At 44.8% G+C, this 16,308-nt stretch overlaps 1 pseudogene; it reads left to right on the top strand.

Annotated features, from left to right (window-relative positions):
* The window catches only part of LOC119087258, a 90,572-nt pseudogene that overhangs the window by 7,186 nt on the left and 67,078 nt on the right, over nt 1–16,308 (top strand).

Below are 16,308 nucleotides of genomic sequence, written 5' to 3'. Positions count from 1 at the left end.
AAACTTATGTAAAATCTGAGGTTATAGCAACAGTGACTGAAATGAAAAATAATTCTGGTCTTTCTTCAGTTCTACTCATGTTGGTAGTTATTTGTGCCCAGAATAAAATTATCTGTTTACATATGGCCTGGTCAGTGATTTGGAGGTGTCAGCATAAAAAAAAAAAAAAAAAATCACTGCTCTTCCCTTAAAGGGAATAAGAAATAGTTTGTTCTGGAGCTGTTTTGAGTGACCATGGCCCAGGAGCACAGATTTGGGTTACTCCAAATTCCATGTTCCAACGTGAAAGCAGTTTCACAAGGTTTTTATAGTTTCACAGCACAAAGAAAGTCCTATGGAAGGCAACTTTAAAACGCACTGGCGGGTGTGCCAGAGAGGCAGGTACCGCGATCGGGCATCTCTATAGTCCCAGGGTGCTTAGCTCTTGGTTTGGCACAGGCTACTGCTCTGTTAATAGCTGTAAGAGGGATTTTATTTATTATCATGAGGTGTTAGTTCAGGTACAGAATGGGACAAGGCATGGCTGTCCTAAAAGGCAAGCACTAGCCCAAGATAAAGTAACCAGCCTCTGAACCTACAAAATCCTAATCTCCCCACAGTACTGAAACTCCAGCTGTCTGTCCACCAGTCTCTGCAGACACAGCCTCCTTCAAGGAGTTTTGTTCACACCAGACACAGCTTCTTCCCAGGGATTTTCATTCACAGAGATGAAGGAGCATCTGAGACTGTTTGTAGCTGGTAATGGCTATTTCCTCATGTCTCAGGCAGAGCCAGCCGAGGGCGGACGAGGTTCCCTCGTTGTAACGTGTGCGAACTAAGGGACATTTTTATGTCGGAGAACTGTCTCTTCTCTCTTGTTATGTATACAGCATTTAAAGGACAGAACAGGTAATTCCAGGCATTAATGCCTTGGTCTTGTTTGTTTGTTTGTGGTCCCATCTTGCAGTCACTTTTCAAGACTGGACTCACCATGTAGACCAGTGGTTCTCAGCCTTCCTAAGGCTGCGACCCTTTAATACCAGCCCTCCTGTGGTGCTGACCTCCCAACCATAAATTATTTTCATTGCCACTTCATAACTGTCATTTTGCTGTGGTTAGGAATCATAATGCAAATATCTGTGTTTTCCAATGGTTTTAGGCCACCCTAAAAAGGTCGTGACCCACAGGTTGAAAAAAACCCCTGATGTAGACTGTGGCCCTTCCACCTCTGCCCTTCTGGGGTGGGAGTGGGGTGGGGGTGGGGGGAGATTGAAGGCATGTACCACACACCCAGCAGAATAAAACATTCTGTAGAGGATGAGGTTTTTTTTTTTTTGGTTTCTTTTTTTTTTTTTGAGCATTAGAAAGTGGGTGAAGGTTTCTGTGTGTGTGTGTGTGTGTGTGTGTGTGTGTGTGTGTGTGTTTTTTGTGTGTGCACTGCATGTGTGTGTTCAGGCAGGCATCTACATGTATGTGTGCTCCTGTGGATGCCAGAGGTTGACAACTGATCTTCACTTTATTATTTTGTTTGAACCCAGAACTCACTGATTTGGTGAGATTAGCTGGCCGGCAAATCACAGGGATCCTGTTGATCAGGATAGTAGGAAGCTGCAAGCTGGGATTAGGGGATGGCTCCTCCATTTGTGTTCTGAAACCATTGTGTGTAGCTGAGGTTGACTGGAGAGCCCTCTTCCTCCAAGCATGCCCTCCGGTATTTCCTCCACCTCATTCTTTACCCAAGATAATCTCATTTTTTAAAGGATATTTCTTTTCTTCAGGGTCTTGTCAAACCGAGGCTCAGATGTTGGGAAATGTGTCCTTTATTGTAAGAAATCCGTTTTAAGAACAATCAGGATTAGGGAGGGTGGGGAGAACACCTCCACCAACCTGGAACAAACTGAATAGCAGGGCAGAAGAGGGCTATTGAGGGCATTCAAGTGTGGGTGAGGTTTCCTATTTTTCTTGAGCCTCAGTATTAATTGCACAAAGTAAATAGGCGTAACTGGAGTGCTTCTCTTACTCGGTAGGGCATTTGAATCAGCAATATTAAACAAATTATGAAAATTTCTAGAATGCGTTCCTTTATGTTCTTCTAAATTGCTCTTTCTTGAATGTTTCATGTTCGAAAGAATATGTGTTCCATATACTGCACCACAATTACTGGTTTGAGGTAGGGTGGGGGTGGTGTTTCTTGACTAGGCCTCAGATAGAGCAATGCATTGCTGCAGTAAGGTTCGAGTTCTGTTGTCTTGAAGATTCGGTCTTTTCTGCGTGTTGACGTTCCTGTGTGTTCATCTCACGATTGTTTTTCTGAGAGCCGCTGTGAGTCTTATGCTGCCCTGGGTATGGGCCAGTGGACAAGGTTTCAGCCTTCAAGCTCACTTTCAGGGTAGGTTGAAAAACATGAAAAAAAATCTATAATATAAATGATGATAGAAGGAGACAAGAGAGAGACAGACAGACGCCCCTGGGGCTGGTCAGGGGCCCTAACCCATGTGCTCACACTTCTGGTGGATCTAGGCTGGAACATTTCTAGGAGGGAGGAAAGGCTGGTGAGGTTTACAGGCCCTGAGGAGCTCTGAGGCCCAGTGTGGTGAGAAGGGTGTTGTGGCAGGACTTTGAGAAGAAAGAAGTCCTGAAGGGTCTGGTAGTGGTTGGAGTCATCGAATTTACATACTAAAGGCTAACTCCGAAACTGTTAGAATAGGCCTCCCAGGGATTTGGAGGCCTGCTAGGAAGCTTGGAGCTCGGAAGGATTTGTTTATGTTTGGGATTGAGGCCAAACCTGAATTAGGATTGGGATTTGGGACCTGGGAGGAGCGTCAGTCAGGCCCTGAGATGATGATAATGCTTCCTGGAGCGTGGGCTGTAGGGTGGGAGGGAAGCTGGGAGCAGGGGCGAAGCCTCAGATAAGGAAATGGTTTTATTTGCAGTTCTAGAATAAAGTCACCTCATTCCTTAGACTCTAGAGTTCCCCGTGCTGAGGGTGATTTTATAGACAGAAAGACTGAAGGAAGCAGAAACAAAGACGGAGGGCAGATTGAGTGTTTCAAAGTGACTGCTAGGTGGGACCAGGGAGATGGAACCCGAGGAAAAGAGCAGCTTCTGCTCGGGTTACTGCAGGTTACTCTCCTCCCAGTGTAGATGAGAGCACAGGAGTTTGTTTACCATGGCATTGAGACTGGCCTGTTTGGGACAATCCTGATTTTTCCGAAGGTCACATAACAACACAGTTTTGTTTGGTGGCTGGGAAAGAGTATGATTTCATTTTGATATTCAGACTGATCTGTGTAGGGGCCCAAGGCCAGAGCTCAGCGTAGAACAGTGGGCCCGATCATTTTATGTAACGTGTTTGCATTCAGAGATAGTAAAAACGGGAGTTATGGGAAATGCAGGAAAGGAGATTGGGGGAAAAAAAACCAAAACAAAACTGAACTCAGTGTATATTTGAAATAGTGGAAAATGCTTCTCATTAGATAATCATTGAGTGCTGACATTTGTATCATAGAATAGGATTTCAGAGACATCCACAGGATTGCTGTAATTCCAAGGCCATCAGCAGTTATTATCCTACTAAACTTTATGTCCATCGAAGGGGGAAGGTCTGCTTGGCTCGCCTTAGTACCTAGACTGTGCCTTTTGGCTTGAATCTGGAGGCTCAGTTGTTTGCAAAGCTGATTCCACTTCTGGTTATATAAGGAAATAAAGGGAAACAGAGTAAATTCTAGAAGCTGTGAGGAGTCATGGTGATTGTGTTTTAGATTTTTTAGTTCAGAAGAGTACTTGGTGACATTATCATCTCGTATGAGAATTTCCACTGGTCCCTTGCTGTTTTATCTGGTATGGCCACGAGCTGATGGGTCCGTGTGGGCATCTGACATTTAGTGTGATGGGTGGAGCGGGGTGGGCGGGTGGATGGAAAGAGCTACTATCCTTCTAGCTGGCTCCTGCTAGGGTTTAACTCACCTGCGGTGTCTGGATTCCTAGGACGAGCTGGATGAGCTCCGTGCAGAGATGGAAGAGATGAGGGACAGCTATCTAGAAGAGGACGGTTATCAGCTTCAGGAGCTCCGGAGAGAGCTGGACCGTGCTAACAAGAATTGCAGGATCCTGCAGTACCGACTCAGGAAGGCTGAGCAGAAAAGTCTGAAAGTGGCGGAAACAGGGCAGGTGGACGGGGAACTTATCAGAAGCCTGGAACAAGACTTGAAGGTGAGTGAGCTCCCTCGGCATCCCGTTCCTAGAAATCTGAAGTGGTAACTCCAGACACCCACCCACCCAATAGGTCTTACCTACTGCTCTTGCAGAGGACCTGGATCAGTTCCAGCATCCACGTGGTGGTTCACAAATATCTGTAACTCCGGTCCCATAACATACAATGCCTCTTCTGGTCTCAGAGGGCACCAGGAGTGAATGTGGCATACAGACATATGTAGGTAAATACCTCTACACATAAACTAAAATTAAATATCTTAAGAGATCGAGAAAGAATGAAAACCACGGTTGAAGGCGGGACTGAGCTCACTCTATGGACCAAAAGCTGTCATGACCTCATCATCCAATCATTTATCTAGATGCGGATTATATAGAACATCTCAGGTTCTGAGAGTGTCAAGTCTCATCTGCTTTCCTGATGTCGGGAATAATCCTTGCTTCTGTCAATTACCAACCACTAACAGAATGCCATTCAGTGTGAAAAAGAGTGATTTATAGTTGTCTCCCCCCCCCCCCCCAAGACAGGGTTTCTCTGTGTAGCTTTGATGCCTTTCTTGGAACTCACTCTGGAGCCCAGGCTGGCCTTGAACTCACAGAGATCCGCCTGCCTCTGCCTCCTGAGTGCTGGGACTAAAGGCGTGCACTACCACCGCCCAGCCGATTTATAGTTGTCTTATAGTCTTTCCTCACTTGCTATTAGAAAGTAAAGGAGCTTTGGGCTGGAGAGAAGACTCAGCAGTTAAGAGCACTGGCTGTTCTTGCAGAGGACCTGGGTTCCATTTCCAGTACTCACATAGTTGGTGGCTCACAACCATCTGTAACTCCAGTTCTAGGGAATCTGGCATTATCTCCTGGCCTCCATGGGCACTGTATGTAAAACATGCAGGCAAACACTCATACACATAAAATAAATAAAATTTAAAAAAAGGAAGTAAAAGAGTTTAATTGCTTTGAACATTGCAAGGTTTTAACCACACAAGAGCCACAGAAGACATCTTTAAAAACATGACTATATGGACCATCTACTCATACAGAATTTTTATTTTTATTGGTTTTAGTTTTTTGGTTTTTCAAAAAAGGGTTTCTCTGTGTAGATTTGGAGCCTGTCCTGGAACTCACTCTGTAGATAAGGCTGGCCTTGAACTCACAAAGATCCTCCCTCCTCTGCCTCCTGAGTGCTGGGATTAAAGGCATTGACCACCACTGCCTGGCTATGTGCCACCACTGCCAGGCGGTTTTAGGTTTACTGTGGATTTGATTGACAGGAAGCATATGAGTGCAAGGAGAATTGGCATTATTGCTGACACTCCATGAGGAAACAGTCCTGTCCAGGGTGGCTTTGTCATTATGGAAGCCATCTTCTCCTTTATAATGTAGTTTCATGTTTTAAAGTATACACTGAGTATCTGTGCTGCATAGTGTTCTGTCAACTTGACACATTTGAGAAGAGGGACTCTCAATTGAGAAAATGCCTCGTGAGACAGGCCTCATGGGCAAGCCTGTAGGACCTTTCCTTGATCGATGATGGGCCCGCCCTTTGCGGTAGTGGCATCCTTGGGTGGTATATGAAAGCAGGCTGAGCAAGCCATGGGAACAAGCCAGGAAGCAGCATCCCTCCATGCCTTCCACTTCAGCTCCTGCCTCCAGGTCCCTGCCTTGAGTTCCTGTAATGTGGATTGTAAGTGAAATAACCTTTTCCTCCCCAAGCTGCTTTTGGTCACAGTATTTTATCACAGCAATAGAAACATTAAGATTGTATTTGTTATTCTAAGTATTTATGTCTGAAAGGGGTTCAGATTTTAGAGCATTTCAGATGTTCGATTTTTGTTTGGGTAAGGGATGCTCAGCTTGTAGTACTTTCTTCTGTTAAATATAGGTCTGTCGCCTATTTCCTGCATTCTTGTTGTGACTAAGCTGATGATTCTTCCTCTGAGGTTGTCTGAATATTCCCTTTGCATCCCCCTCCCCCAGACTTCGTATCCAGATGATTATCCCCGTGTGTCCAATGCAGGTCGCCAAAGACGTGTCTGTCAGATTGCACCACGAACTGGAGACTGTGGAGGAGAAGCGTGCTAAGGCGGAAGACGACAATGAAACTCTCCGGCAGCAGATGATCGAGGTGGAGATATCCAGACAGGCCCTCCAGAATGAGCTGGAGAGATTCAAAGAGGTAATGCAGAAACATGGGACAGTACTTGGGTTTGTTAGGAACTAGGGACTCCTTACATCTCATTTTTGGGTTGGAAGATAGGAGTCAATAAACAGTGGAAGGCTATTTGACTATTTGACTCAGGAGCTGAGGAAAAGGTACATGTATGTATGTATATGTATATATATATATGTATATATGTGTGTATATATATTTTTTTCTCATTGTAGACAAATAAAAAAACAAGTCACATAAACACACAGCTGCAAAGGAGATTATGCAATCAAAGCTGTAGGTTGCTTGCAAAGCCAAAAATATTTGCTATCTGGCCTTTTACATAAAAGGCTTTGGAACTCTAAATTCATTTCCTATTGTTTCTATTCAAGTGAAGTGACCATTAATCCCTTCAGTGTGTCCAAGTGCAGTGTATTATTACCGAATTAAACACTAACTCCCCCCTCCCCTGAATTTTTTCTCTTTCAATGAGCTGGGGAGTATATTCTGTTTGTCCATCAAAACTCTATAAACATCTGGATGTGGTGGCTCATGCCTTTTAAACTCAGCACTTGGGAGGCTGATGCAGGCAGATATCTATGAGTTCAAGGTCAGCCTGATCTACATAGCCAGCTCCCGGGCCATCCAAGGCTACATAGTAAGAACCTGTCTCAAAATAACAACAACAAAACCTTCTGGAAATATGCTCTTTTGCACACACATATCTATATATTATTCAGCCAATATGATTCAACATAGATATCTATATATAGGGATAGATATTTTTGAATGTTACAGAGTGATTATTCTAGCAAAGTTGTCTAGAAAAAAAATTTCATTTGCATATGGCAATGTAAATCCTGAAACTTTCTTTTTGACTTTGGTGTAAGATTGAAGCTGAGTGTTTTCTTGGAAACACTCTGCATACTGATGAAGTGAAAAAATACTGGGGAAGGCTGGTTCAAGCTGGCATATGACCTGCTAACAGCCTCATGTAGCAGTTCACGTCTTCTGGTACATTTGTTGTTTTGTTCAGTCATTCCCACCCGAATGTCCGGCACCACACCTTGTTCAGGCTGGGTCTGAGCTCTGGGGATGGAGACATGAACGTATGCTGTAGTCCCCCGGGTGCCCAAGGTTTTTTTGCAGAGCACAGACTACAGCAAAGCAATGATGTTGCCATCTCTTGTATCCCAACCACTTTGCTCACGGTTTCTTTTTATCCCAGCTGTCCAGTGTTTTCACTAATGCCCCTCTGTAATGAGAGTTCTGTTGAACGGGGCAGGGACTTGTCTGGTTCACTGTGGATCCTTGAGCCTGGCTGGGTGCCTGACACATGCCGAGTGAGGGAATGAACATAGAGATGGGAATACCAAGCCGTGGCGATCATGGCTTGCTGCGCATAAGGATGCCAGCCGGCGCTGCAAGGCTTCACAGCCCAGGAAGCTGGCTTCTGAAAGATTATTTTCATCATGAGTGCAGTACACCTCTTAACTGCTGCCTCGTTCATCCCCAGGCTGGGGGAGTTTGCCCTCTAATGATGGATCTTTTGACTCATTCATTGTAATTGGTACCTTTTACTGCCTGCTTTTCCTTTGGTCTTAATTTTCTGAAACTGTGCTGATTTATAGGTCAAGCCTACCTACCAGTGTGCATAGACAATAATTCAGAAGTATATCTTATATGGTTGATCTGGATAGATGTAACTACACATATTCTAGTTGTATACATGTAGGTAACACATGTACACACACATACTATACACATGTATGTATATGTGATACCAGGAAGTTCCAGGATGCCCACAGGAACTGACGTCCACAGATGCTCAAGTCTCTTACATAAAAATGGTAGTTTTCTGATGGAACGTGAGCACATCTGCATACTTCAAATCATTTCTACACTATTCATAATGTCCAATACAATATAGCCACTATAAAAATAGTTATTTTGTTAATGTTGTTTAGGGATGAATCATAGAAATCTAGTCTACGTAATCATGGTGACAGCAGTATTTTTTTTTTTTTTTGTGGACTGTTTTATACTCCTGGTTGGTTGAATCTGTCCGTGTGGAACACACGATGCAGAAGACGACTACATATATATTTTAAGCAAGGGAGTCTGCATATGTTTAGATGGATTGTGTAAGACTTGGATTCCTTGGGAGGAAGAAATGATGCTGTTGTTTTCGACACGAGAAGAAAAGCCAGAGGAAGCAGGGTCGTCTTGGAGCCCCAGGCTGGCTAAGGCAGTGGAGGGGTCAGCCCTCCCTGTGGGTTAACATGACGCAGAGGGGCGGCTCAGTTGAGATGGAATAAGGATTTCACCCCCAGAGCTGCAGTCAGTTCGGTGGGACGATATTTTTATACCACACTGCTAAAGGATTGTGTAACAGACAGGAGTCTCAGGAGAGTCAGACACAGCAGAGGGTGCTGGATGAAGAGAATGAGGGAGCCAGGGGACGTAGGGTCCAAGGTGGCGGAAGAGAGACTGCAGGAAATGCACCTATCGTCTCCATAGATGGGTTATTCTCACAAAGCTAAAACACGCACAGTTGAGTTGGCTCTTCACTGTTCACTGTGACACTTTGGTCAATGGATGCAGGGTGGTCTAAAATTGCAAGGGCTTTTCTGCCCATGAATAACAGAGTCCTTGTGTGAAGCGCCTGGCTCAGAGGACCGAGCCGCCCTGCTGCGGTCCTTTCATAAAGCTCCGTGGTTTTCCTATTTGGGTCCTGGTAGACACCAGCAAACCCAAACATTTCCTACTACTGTACGCCGTCTCCTGCTCTCCTAGGGTCCTGTGGTTCCTGGGGCTTTGGGTGGTAACAGTCACCACCTCTCACCCTGACTTGCCACCAGCTCCGGGCTCTGTTCTGCTTTTCCAGTGACCATTGGCTTTGCAGACTTTTTTGTAGTCAGGTGAATGGTTTCCAGTAGTTATGATAAGGAAGGGCAGCTGTCGCGGGTGGGTTTGGAATTGCCTTGGGGAGGGATGGGTGTGTTTTGGACCCAAGCAGGCAGGTGGTGTTTTATAGCACATGTGAATGTACCAAATGCTATTGACTTATACTTGAAACGGCTGGTTTTATGTTAATGAGTGAGTTTTAACTCTTTCGAATGGTTTTCTTCTGTCGTACTTGACTGGTATTTTGGGCAAAGATGTGGGTGACAGTGTGCCTCCCGGAGTTCTGACAGTAAGTCTTCAGTCTTAAACAAACCTGCTGGGCGCTCCGTTGTTTGACTTCCTGGCGTGAACAGGGGAGGGTACTCACTACTGGCTTCACTCTGTCTCTCCCTGCCTTCCTTCCCCACAGGATGCAGACTGGAGATGGGGAAGGGCTGTCAAAAGGGTGACAAAGGACTTTCCCTCTGGTCTTTTAAATGAAAGCAGGTGGGTCATGGGAAGCTCACTTTCTCCATTGATAGATGGGAAGGCATGGGAAGCTCATTTCTCCATTGATAGATGGGAAGGCATGGGAAGCTCATTTCTCCGTTTCATTGATAGATGGGAAGCTCACTTTCTCCACTGATAGATGGGAAGGCAAGAGGGCTGACCTGCTTGGCCTGATTCCTGGTTGCTTTCTGTGATTGCTTGCTCATGTTCCTGCCCAGGAAGCAGACCTTTGCTCTGCTGCAGAGTTCCAGCATGTTCTTGTCTGGACTCCTCGGTGTGGTTTCTTTTTTTTTTCTTTTTGGTTTTTCGAGACAGGGTTTCTCTGTGTAGCTTTGCGCCTTTCCTGGAACTCGCTTTGGAGACAGGCGGGCCTTGGAACTCACAGAGATCCGCTGCTCTGCCTCCGAGTGCTGGGATTAAAGGCGTGTGCCACCAACGCCTGGCGATGTGGTTTCTTTATAGAGCTGCCACAGTATGTCAGAAAGTAAAAGTGGGTGAACTCAGCCTAGCTTCCACTTTTCTTTTTTTCTTTTGAGACAGGATTTCTCTACATAGTCTTGGCTGCCTAGAGCTTGCTCTGTAGACAGGTTGGTCTCGAACTCACAGAGATCCACCTGCCTCTGCTTCCCAAATGCTGGCATTAAAGGCATGAGCACCAGACCTGGCTAGCTTCCACTTTTCCAAGATGGTCACCCTTATGTTTTTTCATTCTTCAATAACATCCACCTCCAACTTTTTGGGTATATTATATATTAGACACAAATAAGTAGCCAAATTAGTTGGCAATTTCTTTTTTTAAAAAATAATTTATTTATATGTATTTTATGTACATTTTTTTCCTGCATATATGTCCGTGTGAGAGTGTCAGGAGTTATAGACAGTTGTGAGCTGCCATGTGAGCACTGGGAATTGAACCCAGGACTCTAGAACAGCAGCAGCCAGTGCTCTTAACCACTGAGCCATCTCTCCAGCCTTAGTTGGCAATTTCTAAGGACAGAGATATGTGAATTTTTGTAGCGTAGGAACAGGGAAGAGAAGATTAGGGAAGAAGCCTGGTGGGGTGGCGTTCAGGTGACTGTCCTGTGAACGATCATGCAGAGGGCATTGTCATATCATCAGTTGCTTGCTCGTGTTATTTGACTGCTCTGTCTCTCCTGGTTTCTCTGACGGTCAGATAGGCACGCAGTTGGAGTGTGGTGTGTGGAACTTCAGCTGGAGAATTTTATGAGGCTTTGCTCTGGCTCGCTGAGCCTATGGCAGGAGCTTGGTTCAAACAAGCGGCCCCATATATTTTATTTTATAGGAGTCACAGGAGCCACTAGAAGCCAGAGGGCTTGTGCAGGCTGCCTTCCAGACCCTGGATATGACATCATTGTGGGTTGGTGCTTAGTAAATGAATGGTTAGATACTGTGTTTTCTGTGTGCTTGAGAGACCAGGGCTACTCCAAGTCTGGGTGGAGATTTTCATGTAATTCCATTAGAGTGAAGTTTTAAAACTTCACCTGTAACCCATGGGGCTGGGAAGAACATTTTATACATTCAGTGTACAAATGTAAAGGTTTGATGGACTCGTGCTTCTCTGTCTATGGAGTCTACTGTATTTTCAGTCTTGTTCTGTTGGTGTTTTTTTTTTTTTAAATTGATTTCCAGTCCATCCTTATATTGCTGCAGTTTGTAAAGTACATTCCATTCATTAATAGTATTGTTCAAGTTTTTTGTGTACTTTATAATTTGGTTTTCTTGTAATTCAAGCTGTGTCAAACCCTTTATGTATTTTGAAGCTATATTTTAAAATCCAAGTAGATTTTGAACTTTTGGGATAAATTACCCTCATCAGTTGCAATGACATCTTTATTCTACTGGTTTTTGCTATTAAGTCTCAAGTTTTTCTCATTTTATCATCTCTAATAAATGTATTTTATTGGCACTTGCTTGGAATGGCTTTTCTGTGGCTCCTTTAGTTTCTGATTTTTCTATGATTATGTTTTAGGTTATTATTTTTTATGAACCAGAATATAGCTATATTTTTTGAAACGATTTCTGAGAAGCACTTTTGAACCAATGAATTTAATTCATTTATGTCATTGTGGATGTTAAAAATGGACCGATTTATCTCTATCATTGCATTTTATGTTCTTTATTTTCCATGCATTTTGTTTGTTTGTTTGTTTTCTTAAGTGTTGCTTTTTCTTTGAATTTTTAGTTCCCATGTTTTCTCTCTCAGTTGGGACAGTATACATTCTATTCCTGTTCATTTGACTCAGATATCTCACAGGCACGTTTGATTTGAAGTTTAAAATTATGCCTGCTTCTTTCCTGAGTAACAAGCACATCTTTTAAAGAGCTAATTGATGCTGTTCTTTCTATTACTATTGTTATCATTTTAGTTTCATTTTTTAAAAGTCACCCCTCTTAGTTGACGTATCTAATAGCAATGTTTATTTTCATTAATTAGCACGTTTGCCAACTTGTTCCTTTTCTTTCTTCTCTTTGTCACACTTGTATGTGATGTGTACACGTTTGTGTGTGGGTATATCTACATGTGCGTTACACTTGCATGTGGAGGCCAGAAGCCAATATAGGATGTCTTCGCTCTCTCTCTACCTGATTTTCTCAGAAAAGTTTTCTCACTGAACCTGGAGCTTCCTGAGTGAGCTAGACTGGCTGGCAAATAAACCCACCCAGCACATAGCACGGCCCAGCTGAGCCACCTGGGAGGGTACTGGGGAGGAGCGGCAGGCTGTTCCCTGGCCTAGAGACTTTAATGCAAGTATGTCTGCATTTAGAAGAGAACATTTCCCAATGACCTGTCCTCCACCCTCACCCTCCACAGCAGTGAATCGGCCACTTGTGTATTTACAGCTCCTGAACCGAGGGCACCCACTCTTCCAGCCGGCCAACTACAGCTCAAGCATTCAAACTCCTGTGGGTCTGCAGCCTCCCTGCCTGCTCCCACCTTGCCTATTGCGTTCAACCCCCACTGTGCTCAGGGCTTGGCCCTTCTGGCTTCTGCTGTGTCCCGGCTTCTCCTCTGTCTGCTCCTCGGCATCTAGTCTTCTAAACTAGGACTTTGTTTATGTGCCATGATATTCAGACTGTCTGACAGCCAGGGAGTCTGCAAGTGGAGGTACATAAAATAATAAATAGCTATTGTCCTTCGACTACAGTGCAGTAAAATGTCATGGCTGGTGTTTTCAGACTTTATGGTTCCCCAGTAAGCAAAGATTTGCTTGGGGAAGGTGTAAAATTCTCCGCAGGCAGAATCTTACAGTGGATCACTCCTTAGGACCCTGGTTATGTTTGGGTCGGAGCACCATCCCTGGCTTAAAACCTAGTAAGTCCAAATGCAGACCTTGCACTCACTCAGTCAGGAAAGCTGTGAAGGGACCAAGCAGTCTCTGGTTTCATTTGCTGGTCATGGTATGCTTTCATGTGTGGCTGTGTGTGGGAGTGGGTGGCGGGGAGGAGATTCCAGCTAAGGTATAGGAAGGGAAGAAATCTGGTGACTTAAGTGATATCTCAGTTGTGTGTCCTGCTAAGTTAATAATGGAGTAAAATGGGATGGAGGGAGGAAGGAGAGGAATTAATGGTGTCTGGTTAAGTCTTTTGCCTAATACTAGAACCTGAGAAGAGGCGGCTCATGGTGTCTGTCTGTCTCTGTGTCTCTGGCTGTGTGTGTCTGTCTGTCTCTTATGTGTGTATGTATACTGTGTGGGTGTACAGTGTCTGAGGCCTGCGGGGAAACCACCTTCATTCTGTGAGCCATTTCTGTCTTTTATCCAGTCCCCAGCCAGGAAATGCAGAGTTCAGAGACTCATAGAAGACTTTAACAGGCACCAGCTGCAGAAAGACATGGCATAAAGGTGTTTGAATGCTTGAGCTGTAGTTGGCCGGCTGGAAGAGTGGGTGCCCTCGGTTCAGGAGCTGTAAATACACAAGTGGCCGATTCACTGCTGTGGAGGGTGAGAGTGGAGGACAGGTCATTGGGAAATAGTTCTTTTCTAAATCCAGACAAACATATTAAAGTGTCCTAGGCCAGGGAACGGCCTGCCGCTCCTCTCCAGTACCCTCCCAGGCGGTTCAGCTGGGCTGTGTGCTACGTATGTGCTGGGTGGGTTTATTTGCTTTTTCACAGGGAACTGTGGCAGAGATCCGAGAGGGAGAGTGGTTGGCCTGTTTAAGCATTTGGAATATTCTGGTTTCTTGGGTTATGTTAGTTCATTAAGTTTGGTTGTTGAAGATTTTACCAACACCTTGTTTGGGTTTTGTTATGGCAGAGACAAAGAACACGGTGGTGAGGAGAATGGGGGAAGAAGGCAGAGGTGAGCATAGAACGTGTGTGTCTCATCTGTGTGCAAGGCCAGATCAGATTTGCACCACGACCTAAGGGATGGTAGTCGACTTTCTGCAACTCTCAAAACAAAACAAAAAAACCTTGAGATAATTGACTTACAAGAAGAAAGATTTACCTTGATAATTGTATTTAGAGAATTCAACCCATGATCCTTTGAGGCCTGTGATGAAGGGAAAAATCGCAGAGGAGCGTGGGCTGGAACAAAGCTGTTTAGTCTCGTGGTGGTCGAGAGGCAGAGACCGACACTCTAATGGCCTCTTCAAGAGCATACTCCAGTGACCTTCCTTTTCTCACCTCTGGAAGGTTCCACCGTTTACCGGGAGCACCTCAGGCTCCCAAACACATCTTCAGCATGTTGGCTTCTGCAGAACCTTTATAGTGTCCGGTATGTCGGGCCCGCTCTCCCAGGGCAAGGCGTCCTCAACGGTCCCTAGTCATGCTGCAGCATGCAGGAGAAGCCAACCATTCTCCTCTTCCTCCATAGCTCCCTTGGGCATCTTCTTCATTGTAGCTCAAAGGGGGTGATCACTAGGGTCAGGACCTCAGGTGAGGGCTCTGGAGCCAGCGTCAAGGCAGGGAATAGGCAAGGCAGCTCCGGTCTGTCATCAGTAGTTGGAGAAAGGTACCTGTGCTTCCTTTGACCCACTGAAGCTTCTCTATGTAATTAATTTCTATTTTTAGAAGTACTGATCGAGTTGTTTCATCTAATGAGAACATTCCGAGAGGATGAAGTGAAGGGAAGGGTCTCCTTCCAAGGGAGTGTGTGGGCCCCTTACCCGCCTCAGCATCTTGCTCCACCAGCTGTACCTTCCACCCAGGGCCTTGGTCTGTGCCTTCTCTTCCTGACCACCCATCAGGAAGCAGTCTCGTACATTCTTTAGGATTCTCCTGGAAACACCAGCTCTCATAGACGTTTTCTGTAACATTCCAAACGCTGAACAGATGTTTCTATGTGGTGGAACTACTAAATGATGCTTGTGGAAAACTTGAGGAATGAAACTCTTTGCCTGGAACTGGAATATTGGTTAGTTCTGTAGGGTAGGAATGAGGTACAGTGTCATTTCACAGATCACATGGGTTATTGTCATTCGAGAAGTGTTCCTTTTCCTTTGGGGCTCACATTAAAGAGGATTAGACTAGGTGAACAAGTCCCGTGGGAAGTGGGGGGTGAGGGGTGGAGATGGGGGGGCGGTGTCACTGGAAAGATAGAGTACATAAGCATCATGGTGAATGAGTTCCAAAAATATCAAGGTCTCACTCAACTAGGATGTAGCCAGGCTTTTGAAAGTACAGTCACTCGACCTGCCTTATCTGTGGCTTCACTTTCCAATGTTTCCATTATGGTAGGCCAACTGTGACAGAAAACAGATAAAATGGAAACTCCAGAAATAGATAATGCAGGTGTTTTTATTCCAATATGTTGTTTATTATTTTGTTAATCTCATGCTGTGATTAATTTGGAAGTCAAACTGATAGGTGTGATGTAGTCACATAGAATCTGAAGGAATTTCTGAACGGTCTGTCCTTAGCCTGTGCACATACATAGATCTTCGGGTATCTTTTCACAAATTGAGGCGGTGATGATGTCATTGAGTACTGCACTTGGGACTGCCTTCACGTGTGTCGTAAACGCAGTCGGCGATGGACCACATGTGTACAGCTGTGCTTGTTTTCTCCATACACTCCTTCCTAGCTCATCTTAATCTCCTAAAATGTTTGGAATCTCCAAAGGGATAAGAGTATGAGTTTATGAGAGGACAGATATTTGGGGTCCTCTGTGTTGTCTCAAGGTAGTTGACCAAGGAGACTGTAGGCTTTATCCTCTGTCTTTGGGGAGCAGTAACAAGGAGAGAGTCACTCAAGGATATTTATGTTAATCTGGCTAAGGATGTGGCCAAGCTGAAAGCTTGCCAACCATGCAGGGCTCTGTTCCATTGTAATACTGGAAAAAAAGAAAAGGTAACAAAGGTCAGGTTATCATCAATAGCCAATGCTATGACCAACCATGCCTTTGTAGCAAAGCCTTCTGGGACTCCCAAAGCAGAGCGAGTGTGAGGGTGCTGCAGCTAGTTGTCCCATACCAGCTCTGGGCAGCGTTCCCAGCTAGTCATGCCTGAGTTGCATCCTTTATCATAAAATGTCTAAACACGAGTGAAATTTTCCTTTGACTTCCAGGAATGATAGTACAAGTAATTGAATCCTGGGTGGTGAGAACAACTTA

This window comes from Peromyscus leucopus, unplaced genomic scaffold, assembly GCF_004664715.2.
Source record: "Peromyscus leucopus breed LL Stock unplaced genomic scaffold, UCI_PerLeu_2.1 scaffold_628, whole genome shotgun sequence".
In the NCBI taxonomy this organism is placed as follows: Eukaryota; Metazoa; Chordata; class Mammalia; order Rodentia; family Cricetidae; genus Peromyscus; species Peromyscus leucopus.
This window is presented reverse-complemented; position numbering and strand designations above follow the sequence as displayed.